This window comes from Triticum urartu, chromosome 7A, assembly GCF_056163025.1.
Source record: "Triticum urartu cultivar PI428250 chromosome 7A, HENAU_Tu73, whole genome shotgun sequence".
Classification (NCBI taxonomy): domain Eukaryota; kingdom Viridiplantae; phylum Streptophyta; class Magnoliopsida; order Poales; family Poaceae; genus Triticum; species Triticum urartu.
Genome location: NC_141879.1, coordinates 159,937,570 through 159,951,803, shown reverse-complemented (window position 1 = coordinate 159,951,803; position 14,234 = coordinate 159,937,570). Strand labels below are relative to the sequence as shown.

At 42.1% G+C, this 14,234-nt stretch overlaps 1 pseudogene across 1 annotated transcript; it reads right to left on the bottom strand.

The window, feature by feature from the left end:
* Nucleotides 1-563: 563 nt before the first annotated feature.
* LOC125525109 (uncharacterized) lies at nucleotides 564-13,730 on the bottom strand (annotated as a pseudogene). Its single transcript, XR_007291151.2, has 5 exons — nucleotides 13,707-13,730; nucleotides 11,278-11,604; nucleotides 3,118-3,772; nucleotides 1,408-1,509; nucleotides 564-811 (listed from the first exon to the last, which is right to left on the bottom strand). The product of XR_007291151.2 is annotated as an uncharacterized LOC125525109 (transcript).
* Between the last annotated feature and the right edge of the window lie 504 nt (nucleotides 13,731-14,234).

The following is a 14,234-nucleotide window of genomic DNA, read 5'->3' as shown; positions in this document are numbered from 1 at the left end:
ATCCGGGGCCAGATCATGAAAATCTAGCCCATAATAGAACATAAGACCCCTAACAAAGGGATCCAGAGCGAGGCCTCACTACAAGAAATATGTCAACTTATGACCACCACTATTGGTCACTGAATGGTCACAAATTTCCATTTATGACCTTTTTGTGACCAAAAACAGAAGGTCAAAAGCTGGGCGTCGTAAACTGACTATAGCGACCTTTAACAAAAGGTCGTTGATCCTATGCCCTTCTGTTTTGGTCGCTAGCAACCTCCCCAGGCCACGTAGGCATCTAGCGTGGCAATCTGACGTGGCACAAGATTCAGCCCGGTCCAATTCTATTTTCTACATGGGCCTAGCCCAACAATTCAGCCTATTTGTGTTTTTTTCTGTCAATTTTTGGTTCGGTTCATGGGCCAAGCCCAATATTGCAGCCTTTTTATTGTTGGGCCGTGGCCTTCTTACCATCAATTGATTTTTTATTTTTCAATCATTTTATTTTAGAGCTAGTCCCACTAGTCACATGGGCCCCACATGTCAAAAATTTCAAAATATCTCAAATTATATTCATAAGTGGGGCATAAATTGGTCCCGCTGGTCATGTTTCCATTTCACATCTTTTTAACATACATAATCACTATTTCAAATAGGACGGGACAAATATAATTCATCAAATAACACTACATTAGTCTTTTACAATCTGATACAATATTACAATTTACAGTCTACTACAGAACCAAAAAAACTCTTTGCTAAGTAGGGCTTCACTGATTCGCACTTGGCTTCATGGCTTCACACTCCAAAAAAATTAGGCCCAAAGCTCCTGTAAAAGAGTGAACAACTTCAATATTAGTGTACTTAGTGCTGAGGCCAGAACCAAACAACTTCGATATTACAATAGAAAGAAGTCTCGGGTTTATCAAGCACAGCAAAACAGCAGTGTGACTGAAAACAAAAGAGGTCTTAGGTTTAGACTAAAAAGGAAGAGCTAGATATGCATGATGTCCCAGGTTTAAACAAAAGATCAAGAGCACAATTTCAACAAGAGATATATAGTCAGTCCAATTGAACAAAGGCTGGACAGTAGCATTATGAGTATTTAATTGGAGATGTAGCAGACAATCTAATGAATATATTGTGCAGACCATGAATAAAATTAGAGAATCATCGATGGAGAGCATCTAATGCTCCTAATTAAACAAACAGATATGTTTAGCCAACCAAGAAGGAAACACTAACCAAACAGTGGCAATTTGAGGTGGTGAGCTAGATGAGGTACAAACTGAGATGACATTCAATCATCCGGTAGCAAAACAAGCTTACTAGCTAGCTAGTACACTAGAATGTGACCATCCAACATGCACACACGCATCATGCAGGAACATATATGAACATTTTCTGTAAGGGGGACATCAAGACCTTGCTTTGGAAGGACTAAAGAGCACTTGAACGAGTTCTGGTCATCAGGTGCTTCTTCACCATCAGGTTCATTTGTTGCTGCTGCTCATCCTCCTACTCCATCTACATGGACAAGAGCAAGTTAGTTGTTTGCATGGCATTCACTTAATAAAACTGCATGTATATTCATCTACATTACTTCTTCAGTATAGTACAGTACAAAGGATGGATGGGTTTGAGTTCAAATGTTTGCTTGCACATGTACTACTCATATACTTAGATGTGTGAGAGAGAAAAAGGAGGAAGAAAGAGAGCATGGGAAGAAGGGAACATTAGTAAATAGGGATATCCCCTTCCTCTCCTTGATAAGCCTAAATCACAAGTGTTATGCTGCTACTCTTATGTAGCTTCGTTTCTGAATTTATATTGTTTGTGTGATTGTTTGAGACTGCAAAAAGCTTAAGCTTATATCTACTGGTGAGTTTGAAGATGTAACTAGTTTTCCATTTCATGCAGGTGTGTCTTACAATTTCGAAAAGACTGATAATGGTATTTTAAGCTTATATCTACTGGTGAGTTTGAAGATGTAACTAGTTTTCCATTTCATGCAGGTGTGTCTTACAATATCGAAAAGACTGATAATGGTATTTTCTGGTTAAAGCTCACTGCAAATGCGAAAAAAATAATAGCTGATTTGAGAAGGCCTCTTGAGATTTTGATGAAAGGCAACACTATAAACCACCCTGACCTGACAATAAGTGCAGTTCAGCTACTTTTGTCCCATGATGGTGTACTAATACAACTTGTCATTTTGAAAGAAAGACTGGAAAATCTATACTGCACTCGACGCACACCCGCGTCCCGGGCGGCGGCTGCCGCGCGAGGCTAGCTACAGTGCGGTGCTCTATTTGCTCAATACAAACTAGCAGTGATTGCTACATGGGATGGATTGCACATGCTTTTGTAAATATCTCTAGAATAGAATGTTGACAAAATAATAATCCAGTCTACATGCTACTAATTAAGTAGTAGTTATTTAAATAGTTTGTAGCAGGCAAGTAGAACAAATCAAGCTTGGCAATTACAAATTTTTTTGCAGGTTACTATTAGCTATATGAAATAAGCATGGCATCAAGTTCACTAAACAAGTAAGCATGCAAAACAAAACGAAGTTTGCACATCCAAAGTGTGTCACGTCCTAGAGATGCCTCTGACCGAGAAGTGCAAATCAGAATCACGTATGAAAGGACACTTCCATCAGCACGTTTGTTATTCAAAAAAAACATCACGTTTGTTGTACTGACACACAATCAGTTTCCAATTATATCTCAAAACCAATCAACACAAGCTAGCCACGCTACACATCCCAGCTAATTGCAACTTGGCGTTGTAAGCAATAATCGGCAAGCCTTTGCTCTGCCTCAGGCCTCGCTCGACAGAAGAGTAAACGTTTTAGTAGCTTTTGACCAACCAAGACGTACTACACAGAACAAAACAAGGAAGGAGATACTGTAGAAAGCAAAGTTTCCTTGCGGTTTTAAACAAATTGCCATCGCCTCAAGACAAGAACGCGTGGACATGACTACTACTGCATACACGATAAACCCAGTCAAAAGGAAGCAGGCAAATATACTCGAACAACAGTAGATAACTCGAGCAACAGAGACCGCAAGACCTCTGCATCTGCGTACGGCGCTAGATTCATCTTAACTCGATGAAGCCGAGATATACCTCGGGTGCCGAGCGGAGCGTCACCGTGGGGGTGCTGCTGGAGTCGATCGAGCCTGACAGCGAACAGAGACGGCGGGAGGACACATTGACGGAGACAGAGCTCTGTCCACGAAGCAGACGATGCAGGGGAGGCCATGGCGAGGAGGCAAACGACGGTGGTGCTTGGACTTGGGCGAGGCTTCAGCTTGGCGGCGCAGGAACGGCGAGGAGGGACTTGGCATTAGGGCGGCGCGCTGCAAGGTCCATGGCGGCGGAGTGCACTGTTTGAGACAGAGAGAGAAATCGAGATGTGTGAGAGAGAAAAAGGATGAAGAAAGAGAGCACGGGAAGAAGAGAACAGAGAAGAAGGGTGGCACTCATCTGCTGGCTCCGGCAAGCTGTGGCTGGTCGTCGCCGGCGGCAGCGTGCAAAATCACAGGAGGAGCTCCTCTCGTGGGGCTCGGGTGCGGGGAATCGTGGGAGGAGGCTGCGAGGACGGGCACGCTCGGGCGCTCGCTCGATCTCCTCGGGCGAAGAGGTGGCTGGGAGATGCGGGGAGGGAGGACGGCGAGGTCAGGGGTGGGTGGGAGAGGACTGGATCGGGAGGGGGGCGGGTACGGGGAGGAGGTGGCGGCGGCGGCGAGGAGATTGGGAGCAGGGGATGGATGGATCTGATCTAGGGTTTGGGCTGCGGGGGGTTATCTCTTTTTCTTTTTTCTGTAGATAGATGGATGGATGGATGTGGGACGGATATATGGATGGATGGATGGATGGATGGGCGCCATGTCATCGATCCGTGGGAAGAGTTTTGATTGGTTCAAAAAAACAGTGATTTAAAATAGTTTCTAAGTACTAAAAATTGAGGGATTTTGTGAAGTAACTATCAAAACTATTTTGCAAAAGGGCATCACACAAATTATCACTCAAGTTAGACCACATTTTATGGATGAGCACCAATTTGTATGTATTTCTGATCTTTCTATCTATTTTTAATCATTTTTTGAGTGCCCAAAATGAGTTTTTTTGTGAAGAACCTATCATATATTTGTTGTGAAATTGGACCAAATAATTTTTATAAAGTATTAGGCCATATTTAATGTAAAATTGACCAAATGGTTGGGTGTCAAGAGTTTTGATGCACCTCTCCTGAAAAAGACAAATTTCTGCCAATTCCGCTGGAAGCGGGTCAAATTTGAACTGTAGCTGCCTCATAGTTTGTGCTTTATTTTTTCCAAAAATCCTTTCTAGGTACATAAGTATCTATTTAATCAGAGAAACATCAAAAGTTTTCCAAGATTCAACCACTAGCTAGGAACGGTCATTCCCGCCGTTTTGACCGCATTTTGAAACGGGCATAACAAATTCAAAAAAAAATCAAAAAATTGGAAAACCTTCGCATTGTGTCATTATATATGACCAAGTTTCCAGGAAAAATAATAAACTTGTAATACGGAAATTATTTTAGAAAAGTGTTCTCATAAATGAGCTATCATGTGTGAAGATTCATGGATTTCAACCCAAACGCTCAATCTCATGGTCACATTCATGGCATAGTTTGTTTAAATGATCTCATATTGTGCACAATCGTGCATCTTGGAATTCCAAACAATGTTGCCTAAGGGAGTTTTCATTTTCTTTGCATGGAAAATACATTTTCCATTTTTCGAGTGCCCGAAATGAGGTTTTTTTGTGAAGGACCTACCATATATTTGTTGCAAAATTGGACCAAATCATTTTTATAAAATATTAGGACATATTTAATGCACAATTGACAAAATGGTTGGGTGTAAAAAGTTTTGATCCTCCTCTCGTGAAAAAGACAAATTTCCGTCGATTCAGCTGGAAGCGGGTCAAATTTGAACTGCAGCTGCCTCATAGTTTGCTATTTATTTTTTCCAAAAATCATTTCTAGTTACATAAGTACCTATTTAATCAGAGAAACATCAAAAAAATCCCAAGATTCAACCACTAGCTAGGAACGGTCATTCTCGCCGTTTTGACCGCATTTTGAAACTTGCATAAAAAATTCAAAAAAAATCAAAAAAATGGGAAACCTTCGCATTGTGTCATTATTTGTGGCCAAGTTCCCAGGAAAAATAACAAACTTGTAATATGGCAATTATTTTTAAAAAGTATTCTCAGAAACGAGCTATCACGTGTGGAGATCAATGGCTTTCAAGCCAAATGATCAATCTTATGGCCACATTCATGGCATAGTTTGTTCAAATGATCTCATATTGTGCACAAGGGTGCATATTGGAATGGCAAACAATGTTGCCTAAGGAAGTTTTCATTTTCGTTGGACGAAAAAACCATTTTCCATTTTTCGAGTGCCCGAAAGGAGGTTTTTGTGTGAAGGAACTACCAAATAATTGTTGCAAAATTGGACCAAATTATTTTACAAAATACTAGGCCATATTTAATTCACAATTGACAAAATGGTTGGGTGTAAAAAATTTTGATCCACCTCTCGTGAAAAAGACAAATTTCCGCCGATTTAGTTGGAAGCGGGTCAAATTTGAACTGCAGGTGCCTCATAGTTTGCTATTTATTTTTTCCTAAAATCATTTCTAGTTACATAAGGACCTATTTAATCATAAATACATGGTTTGGTGGCGATACGTCGAGGTTTGGGCGGTGGCCGAGGGCCCCAACTCTAGAGCGCGTAAACTCGCATGCCCGTCGCGTGGTCACCGCGTGACCGTAATGTTGCCATGTGTTCGGGCGGCCTAGGCATGTCTAGTGGGTTGGGCACTCCCCAGGTTGGTGCTAGGAAGAAAATTACAACATAAGATTCTCACGAGGAGACCGATCGATGCTCAAACATGAATTAGCACCCAAGTGTTTGATTTGCGGTACGGGAAATGCACATGGCCAATGGGCGTGAGTTTTGGCTGAGGATGATCATCTACTAAGGAGAATGTCTTCACAAATTTTTATCTCAAAAGGAGGATCCTAGGTGGTACTTGCTTTGCAAAGTACCACGCTGGACAAAAATATGAATGTTGAACCTGGGCTCAAAATAATGAATGGAGTGAGCTGAAATTTTATGGAGGATGGTTATTTGGGCATAGGAAAGCATTGTAGAAAATTGATACCATTTGGACATGCCAAAGTTGTAGTTCCTTTACAATGCTCTTCTATGGACAGAAACTTGGGAAAACTAGTGAGAGAGATTGGATGAATGAAATGAGCTCAAAATTGGTGTAGGTAAGTTACTTTGGTATGGTCATGCGCTGGTCAATTTTCAGATCATTTGGGTAAGCCTAGCTAGTACTTACTTCACAAAGCTTCTCTCGAGGTAGAAACTTTGGAAATTTCCCGAGAAAGATTTACTAGGAAAATTGCGCTGAATATTACCATGTGGCAATGATTTGGGTTTGGAAGAGTGCCCGAAAAGTTTGAGGGTAATAGGAGGGGTCTATATAACAGTTGCTTTGCAACGTGCCAATTTGGCCATAAAATATAAATTGAACCTGGGCTCACATAGATGATTTGACTGAGCTGCAATTTGGAGGAGGGTGATAATTTGGTCATATGAAGGAACTGTATACATTTCATGTCATTTAGATATATAAAAAAGGTACTTCCTTCACAATGCTTCTAGGTGGACAAAAACTTTGAAAATTTGCCGAGGAAGATTTGCTAGGAAAATGGAGCTGAATTTTGTCATGCGGTAATGATTTGGATAGAAAAGAGTGCCCAAAAATTCCGAGGGCAATCAAGAATATATAAATAGCACTTCCTTCATAAAGTGTTGTTGTGAACAGAATAGGAAAATGAATATTGTTGAATTAGTTTTGAACTAGGCAAGGAAGGATTTTTACATATTTGATGAAGATATGACCCAAAGAATTTATGAGATTTTTTTGGGAATTTTGGGAATGATAGAAATATAGGTTGCTTCACAACCTAGGGCAAAAACTGCCACATGGACATGACACATAGGCAAAACTGATGAGATGGCGCCTAGTCATCACAATCCACCACAATCTACAAGGCTATGACCATCTATATTGGTCATTAACAACTAGAAATAAGGCAGCGGACTAGCACTGTTTGCTTTGTGACCATTTCGTGTAAGGACTACGACCTTTCTGACCAAAATGGTCGCAATGGTTTAGGGTTTGGAGCCCCCTGAACAGATTTTGACCAATTGGTCTAAAATGGTCATAAATTTATGACCAATTGTTCGAGGGTCACTAACAGAAGGTCATAAGTTGACATATTTCTTGTAGTGCCTAGTCCTCGGAGGAAGTGGGAGACGAACACGACGCTCTCCTTGGGTTCGGGAGTAGGGACGACCTGCCCTCGGGCGGGAAGCCGATGCGAAATTTCGACGGTCAGATATCTAGCCTCTCTCAACCTATTGATGTCCTCCTCCGTGACGGAGGAAGGCATCCACCGACCTTGAAGGTTGGATCCAGACATAGTTGAAGGTCCGAAGCACCTGACCTGAGTTTTGGGTGTTAGAATTCAAGGCGGGGGAAGGATTTGATTGAGCACGAGAGGGAAAAAAGAAAAAGCCTTGTCCCCTTTATATAGAGGGTGAATATCAAGCATCCTCCTCATGGCCGTTTGGGACTTGCCTAAGATCTATGAGTCCTACCAATAGGCACGGTTGGGTTACCCACGTTCGTATTGATGAGAATCCCGTAATAAAGGGGACACGATCTCTGCTTCGACAAGACGTGCCAACGAAACCGCCTCGCGCAACACGCTGAGATTGGTTATGAAAAATGATTCGAATAAAGACCTGGCTGTGGTGTGATGTCACACTACGGGGTACGTCGGCAGATTATATTTGTGAAAAAAATTATTCTCTCTAGGGTTGTATGTGGAACTTGTTTTGTAGAGCCGGACATGGTCCTCGTGTTCAAAATCTTCTATGAATTATTCGGAGGAGGAATCTGCCTTGCAATGCCGAAGACAATCTGCGCGCCAAACTCATCATCATTGAATCCTGGTTCAGGGGCTACTGAGGGAGTCCTGGATTAGGGGGTTCCGGACAGCCGGATTATATCCTTTGCCGGACTGTTGGACTATGAAGATACAAGATTGAAGACTTCGTCCCGTGTTCGGATGGGACTCTCCTTGGCATAGAAGGCAAGCTTGGCAATACGAATATGTAGATCTCCTTCCTTGTAACCGACTCTGTGTAACCCTAGCCCCCTCCGGTGTCTATATAAACCGGAGGGTTTAGTCCGTAGGACCAACAACAACAATCACACCTTAGGCTAGCTTCTAGGGTTTAGCCTCTTCGATCTCGTGGTAGATCAACTCTTGTAATACTCATATCATCAAGATCAATCAAGCAGGAGTAGGGTTTTATCTCCATCGAGAGGGCCCGAACCTGGGTAAAAACATCGTGTCCCCCATCTCCTGTTACCATCTTCCTAGACGCACAGTTCGGGACCCCCTACTCGAGATCCGCCGGTTTTGACACCGACATTGGTGCTCTCATTGAGAGTTCCTCTGTGTCGTCATTGTTAGGCTTGATGGCTCCTTCGATCATCGATAGCGATGTAGTGTCGTCGATGATGATGTAGTCTTCCGGGTGAATCTCCTTGGGTTCTACATCTTCTTCTACTGGTGTGGGGTCTCCCATGAATATTCCGATCTTCTTAATCAGGTAGCCATTCTTCTCCACTAGTACGATGATTTCCTCCTCAAAATCTTCACGTGTAGCCTTGACTGCTTCCTCCAGTTCTGAAATCCTAGTCATTGCCTTCTTCAGATCTATCATGCCTGCGCACATCTGATTCTCCTGGCGTCGAATGTGTTGGTTTAGTTCCTGGATGAAAGCTGCAATTGATCTATCTTTCCTGGTGCTGATCATCTCCCATTGCTCATGTCGGCACCCACAAATCTGGTGGATAGTATCCTTGAGATCATTGTGGTAAACTTCTCCAATACGTCCCATGGTGATGTGGGCTGCCATGCTCTTTCCTAGGCTCTAGGTTGTTGCATCAAAGGAAAATTCTATAGGCTCAGTGACTGGCACGAATGTCCTTCCTGGAACTTGAACTTGGATCATCCAGCGCTCCTCCTCAGGTAAAGTGGCTTCGTAGGTCCCGGTGAAGCTTGGTACTCCAATGTTTAGGTACTTAGTGACTACCTTCAGGTGGCGTCCAAAGGGTGTATCTTCATCCGGTTGCGTGAACTTGTTCCTTGCATCCGCCATCCTAAAAGAGTAGAAAAGATGAGGAGTCAGAAATGAGAAGAGAGTAGTGATCTAGGGCTTTATCCTAGTGGTCGTGTCCTACAGTCAGCGTGTGCTCTGATACCATCTTGTAGTGACTAGACCTCAAACAGTCTGATCTCTATGCTTCAGTGTCATCCCTAGATTAGTAATGCTGACACGCACAGTACTTGAAGGATTTATAACAGAGTAGCAATCACACACTTATTACATCGAATGTCTCTAAAGAGAACTTATTGCAATTAATATGGCTTAAGGCCATCAAATAATGATAACAGCGGAAGGCTTGGAAGATAAGTGAGTCCGTCAACTCCAACGGCATCACTGAGTATAGAACCACGACCTAAGGCACCTTACTCGTCGTCTGAAAAATCTGCAACATGAACGTTGCAGCCTGAAAACGGGTCAGCACATGGAATATGCTGGCAATGTAACACATAGAGAGTAATGAACAGAAATAGACTATACTACATGCATATATGGCTGGTGGAAAGCTCTATGGTTATAGTTTTGCGTAAAGCCAATGTTTCCCTACTGCAAAGGAATAAATTTTATTTAACTATCATGGTGGTTGTTAAACATTGAGAGTGTAGACACCCTCTCAATCCAAATTAGGCATCATCATTAAACCCAACAAAATTAATTAAAGTCACATGATGAGATTCACATGATAATCCAAGTACTAGATACTCAAGACGTCCATAACCGGGGACGCGGCTAATCATGATTAGTTTATACACTCTGCAGAGGTTTGTGCACTTTTCCCCACAAGACTCGATCTCCTCCGTTGGGATTCTCGCACTACATGGTGTTTGAGAAACGAATGACCGAGACATAGTCTTTCAGAAGCGCTAGCACCTTTCGATCGGGTAGACCGTTCCACCTACTTTCCCCTACATCTGCTAGTCTACCACTGTAAGAGTTCACACGACTTAATCAACTATGCTAGAGCCCATAGTAGCTTGTGGCTGCACACGGCAGTTTCTAGCATGAATAATCCCATGATCCCTTTGAGCCTGGGTGGCGGTCCATAAAGAAAAACAGGCAATCGCTACCCAGGTGCCTCAATCCACCCAGATGTGTGTTAAAGTTGCCACCTTAAGTAAATCATTGTGTAAGAATCTCACATCTGTCATGGATACACTCACCCAATCCACATCTACTAGCATAGCATGGCATAAGAAAATGTAGAAGTAACTCCCAAAGGTTTGATAATAAAACAGGTAATAGGTACTACCTCATCTACTTCCCAAAACCCACATATTAATGAGATCCTATTCATGCAATTGTTTGAGGATTGATCTAATGCAATAAAACTGGGTAGTAAAGAGGTATGATCAAAGTGTTACTTGCCTTGCTGATGATCCGTGAAACCTAAAGATTCGAAGTAGCAAGCGGCGCACTCTGGGTACTCTATCGCAAACAAACAAGCATACAATAAGCACTCAACTAATGCATAGGTAAAACTCAAATAAGAGATCTAACCAGAAAGTTCAACTTAAGAACTCCGGTTTGCAAAAAGAAACAAATCAAACGAAACAACAAAAGTCAAACGGTGAAAGAAACAAGCTTCGTTTACTAATCTGGACTTAAGTCAAATTTTATAGAATCAAAAACTTGTTTGAGTTGGTTAAATGGAAAGAGGGTTTCAAGACGAAACTCTTGGCGCTTGAATCGCCTGATTCCGATAAACGAGCGAAAAGTTATACTAAAATGAAAATCTGATCAGAAATCGCGACCAGAAATAATCATGGAAAATCTGAGAAAAAAGGAAAATTGACGAACAGATTAACGAACGTTCGTTCGTTAACTGAAACTAAACGGTGAACTCGTCCGTTAAAACGAACGAACGGGCGAACGCTCGCTAAATAAGTGAACCGAATAAAAACAAAAAAACCGATCTAAATAAAAAAACCTATGGTTTTAAAAAAAAGAACTGAATCGGTTTCTTCAGAAAACCGGCGGCGGACGGCGGCTACCTCGTCGGAAACCGGTGGAACTCGGGGCTCCGGCGGGGTGGGGTGGCGTCGGCGGCGGGTGGCGCGGACGTCGCCGGCGGCGGGCGCGGCACACGACGGCGGCGGCGGCACACGACGGCGGCGGCAGCTGCTGCGGGAGGCGGGGCGGGTCGGGGTGGTGGGGTGAGGCGGCGACGGCGGGCGGTATATATGAGGGGGGGCGTCCGGCTTGGGGAAGGGGGCCGGGTCATGTTTTGCCTCGCGAGGCGTGCCCCGGCTGGACTCGGCGGCGGCGGCGCGGGCCTGGCCTGGCTCAGCTGGGCCTTCGGCCCAGTCGGGTGCGCGGTACTTTAAAAAAAACAAATTCCGCCGAAACTAAGAAAAAGTCTAGAAAATAAAATAAAATTCTAAAAATGCCAAAATAAATTTTCACCGCCTAAATAAAATATTTAGAACGAGATGAACATTTTCTTGGCCCTAAAATGCAGTTTTAAAAAAACGTGCAATTTTTCCTAAATTCAAATAAAACTAGCCAAAAACTCCGAAATAAAATCTTATTTGATTTTTTTATTAAATCCTCAATATTTCTTTGTTTTGCGAAAGTCATTTTATTCCCTCTCTCATATAATAGAAATAATTGAAGATAAAATAAATAAAATCAAATGATCCTATTTTCAAAATTTGAGAAAACTAAAATATGAAAACAACGAAATTCCCAACTCTCTCCGTGGGTCTTTGAGTGGCGTAGAATTTCTGGATCAGGCCAAAAGCAATAAAATATGATATGCAGATGATCTAATGTATAACATTCCAAATTGAAAATTTGGGATGTTACATTAGGATTATCACACGGGTACTCCGGGATATCCTAGGACAACACTCGATTCTCCAGGTGCCCAACAAGCAATCCAGCCAGATGTGTATTAAAGTTGCCACCTTAAGTTGAACCATTAATTAACAATATCACATCTCTCATGGTTTCACTCAAACCCAATCCACGTCTACGAGCATAGCAATATAAGCAATACGTAGAAGTAACTCCCAAGGGTTTGATAATAACAGGGCAATAGGTTCTACCTCATCACCTACTTCCCAATCCCACATGTTATCAAGTCCTAATCATGCAATGTTTGAGGGTTGAAACTAATGCATAAAAACTGGGTGATAAAGGGATATGATCAAAGTGTTACTTGCCTTGCTGATGATCCACAAAACCTAGAGACTCGATGTAGCACGCTTTGCACTCCGGGTACTCTATCGCAATCAAACAAACATACAATAAGCAATCAAAGAAGGGCACGAGTAAAACTCAAATAAGAGATCTAACCAAAAATTTCAACTTAATAACTCGGTTTGCAAAAAGAATCAAATCAAACGGAGCAACGAAACTCAAACTACGAAAGAAACAAGATCCGATTATTAATCTGGACTAAAGTCAAATTTTACTGTATCAAAATCTTGTTCAAGTTGGTTAAATGGAAAGAGGGTTTCGAGACGAAACTCTAGGCACTTGAATCGCCTGATTCCGATAAACGAGCGAAAAGTTATACTAAAACGAAAATCGGATCAGAAATCGCGATCGAAAAGAATCGTGGAAAATCCGAGAAAAAAATAACTGACGAACAGGCTAATGAACGAACGTTCGCTGTCTGCGGTTAAACGGTGAAAACCGTTCGTTAAAATGAGCGTTCACTAAACAACTAAACCGAAAATAAACCGAATCGGATCTAATAAATAAATGGATCTAGGGTTTCGAAAAAACCAAACGGTTTTCTCACGAAAACCGAGGCGGCTACCTCGGGTCCGGCGGGTCCGGCGACTCCGGTGCAGCGGCGGCGGCGGGTGGCTTGGGTTATGGTTTCGGGGCGAGGCAAGGCTGGGCTGGCTCAGGTGCGGCTTATAAGAGGGCCGGCCCGAGGTCTCCTGGCCGGGTACGGCCAGAAGTCGGTTTGACTTTTTTTAAATAATTCCGACGTGCAGAAAAGGAAAGAAAATAAATACTAAAGGGACTCCAAAATTTCCGAAATAAATTTTCCCCGTCCTCTAAAAATAAGTCGGACAAGATGAACATTTATTTGGGCCTAAAATGCAATTTTGAAAAAACACATATTTTTCCTAATTCAAATAAAATAGCGATAAAACTCCGAATAGAAAAATCTTATTTGATTTTAATATTAAATCTTCAATATTTCTCTAATTTTAGGAAGTCATTTTATCCTCTCTCTTTTATTTTTATAAAAATAAATAATCGAAGAGAAAATAATTAAAATCAAACGACCCTCTTTCGAAAATTCGAGAAAACTCAAATATGAAAATAATGAAATCCCTAACTCCCTCCGAAGGTCCTTGAGTTGCATAGAATTTCTAGGATCAAGCCAAAATGCAATAAAATATGATATGCAATGGTGATCTAATGTATAACATTCCAAATTGAAAATTTGGGATGTTACAATCAGGATCATGATCATGCGCATGTGGGAATTGAGAAGAAGGATTCGTGATTGTTTGCAAGGGGATAAGCTTCCTGTAGTGGTGCAAGAGGTGGTGAACATGGCCAGAAATCTTACACATTTATGTGTGGAAAAATCTTCATTGTGGGGTGCTGAAGTTAGAGATACTAAGACTGGAAGGAGGCATGTTGTTAACACTGAGTTGCATGACTGCACTTGCCTCAAGTGGCAACACACTAGAAAACCATGTGACCATTCCATTCTTTTCTTGGCCTCCCAACCCAAGATAAGCATGCATCCATATTTGCATGAATATTACTCAATGGCAAGATTCAAGGCTGCATATGAAACTCCAATTCCAGCACTTACAGATCAGTCTCAGTGGCCTGAAGTGGAAATTGAATTTTCCATGTGTCCTCCCCTAATAAAAAGAAAGGCTGGCGGGCCTAAAGAGAGTAGATTCAAGGCATGGTTTGAGAAAGGTGGTAGTAGTAAAAAGGGGAAGGGGAAGAAGTATGCAAAGCCAAA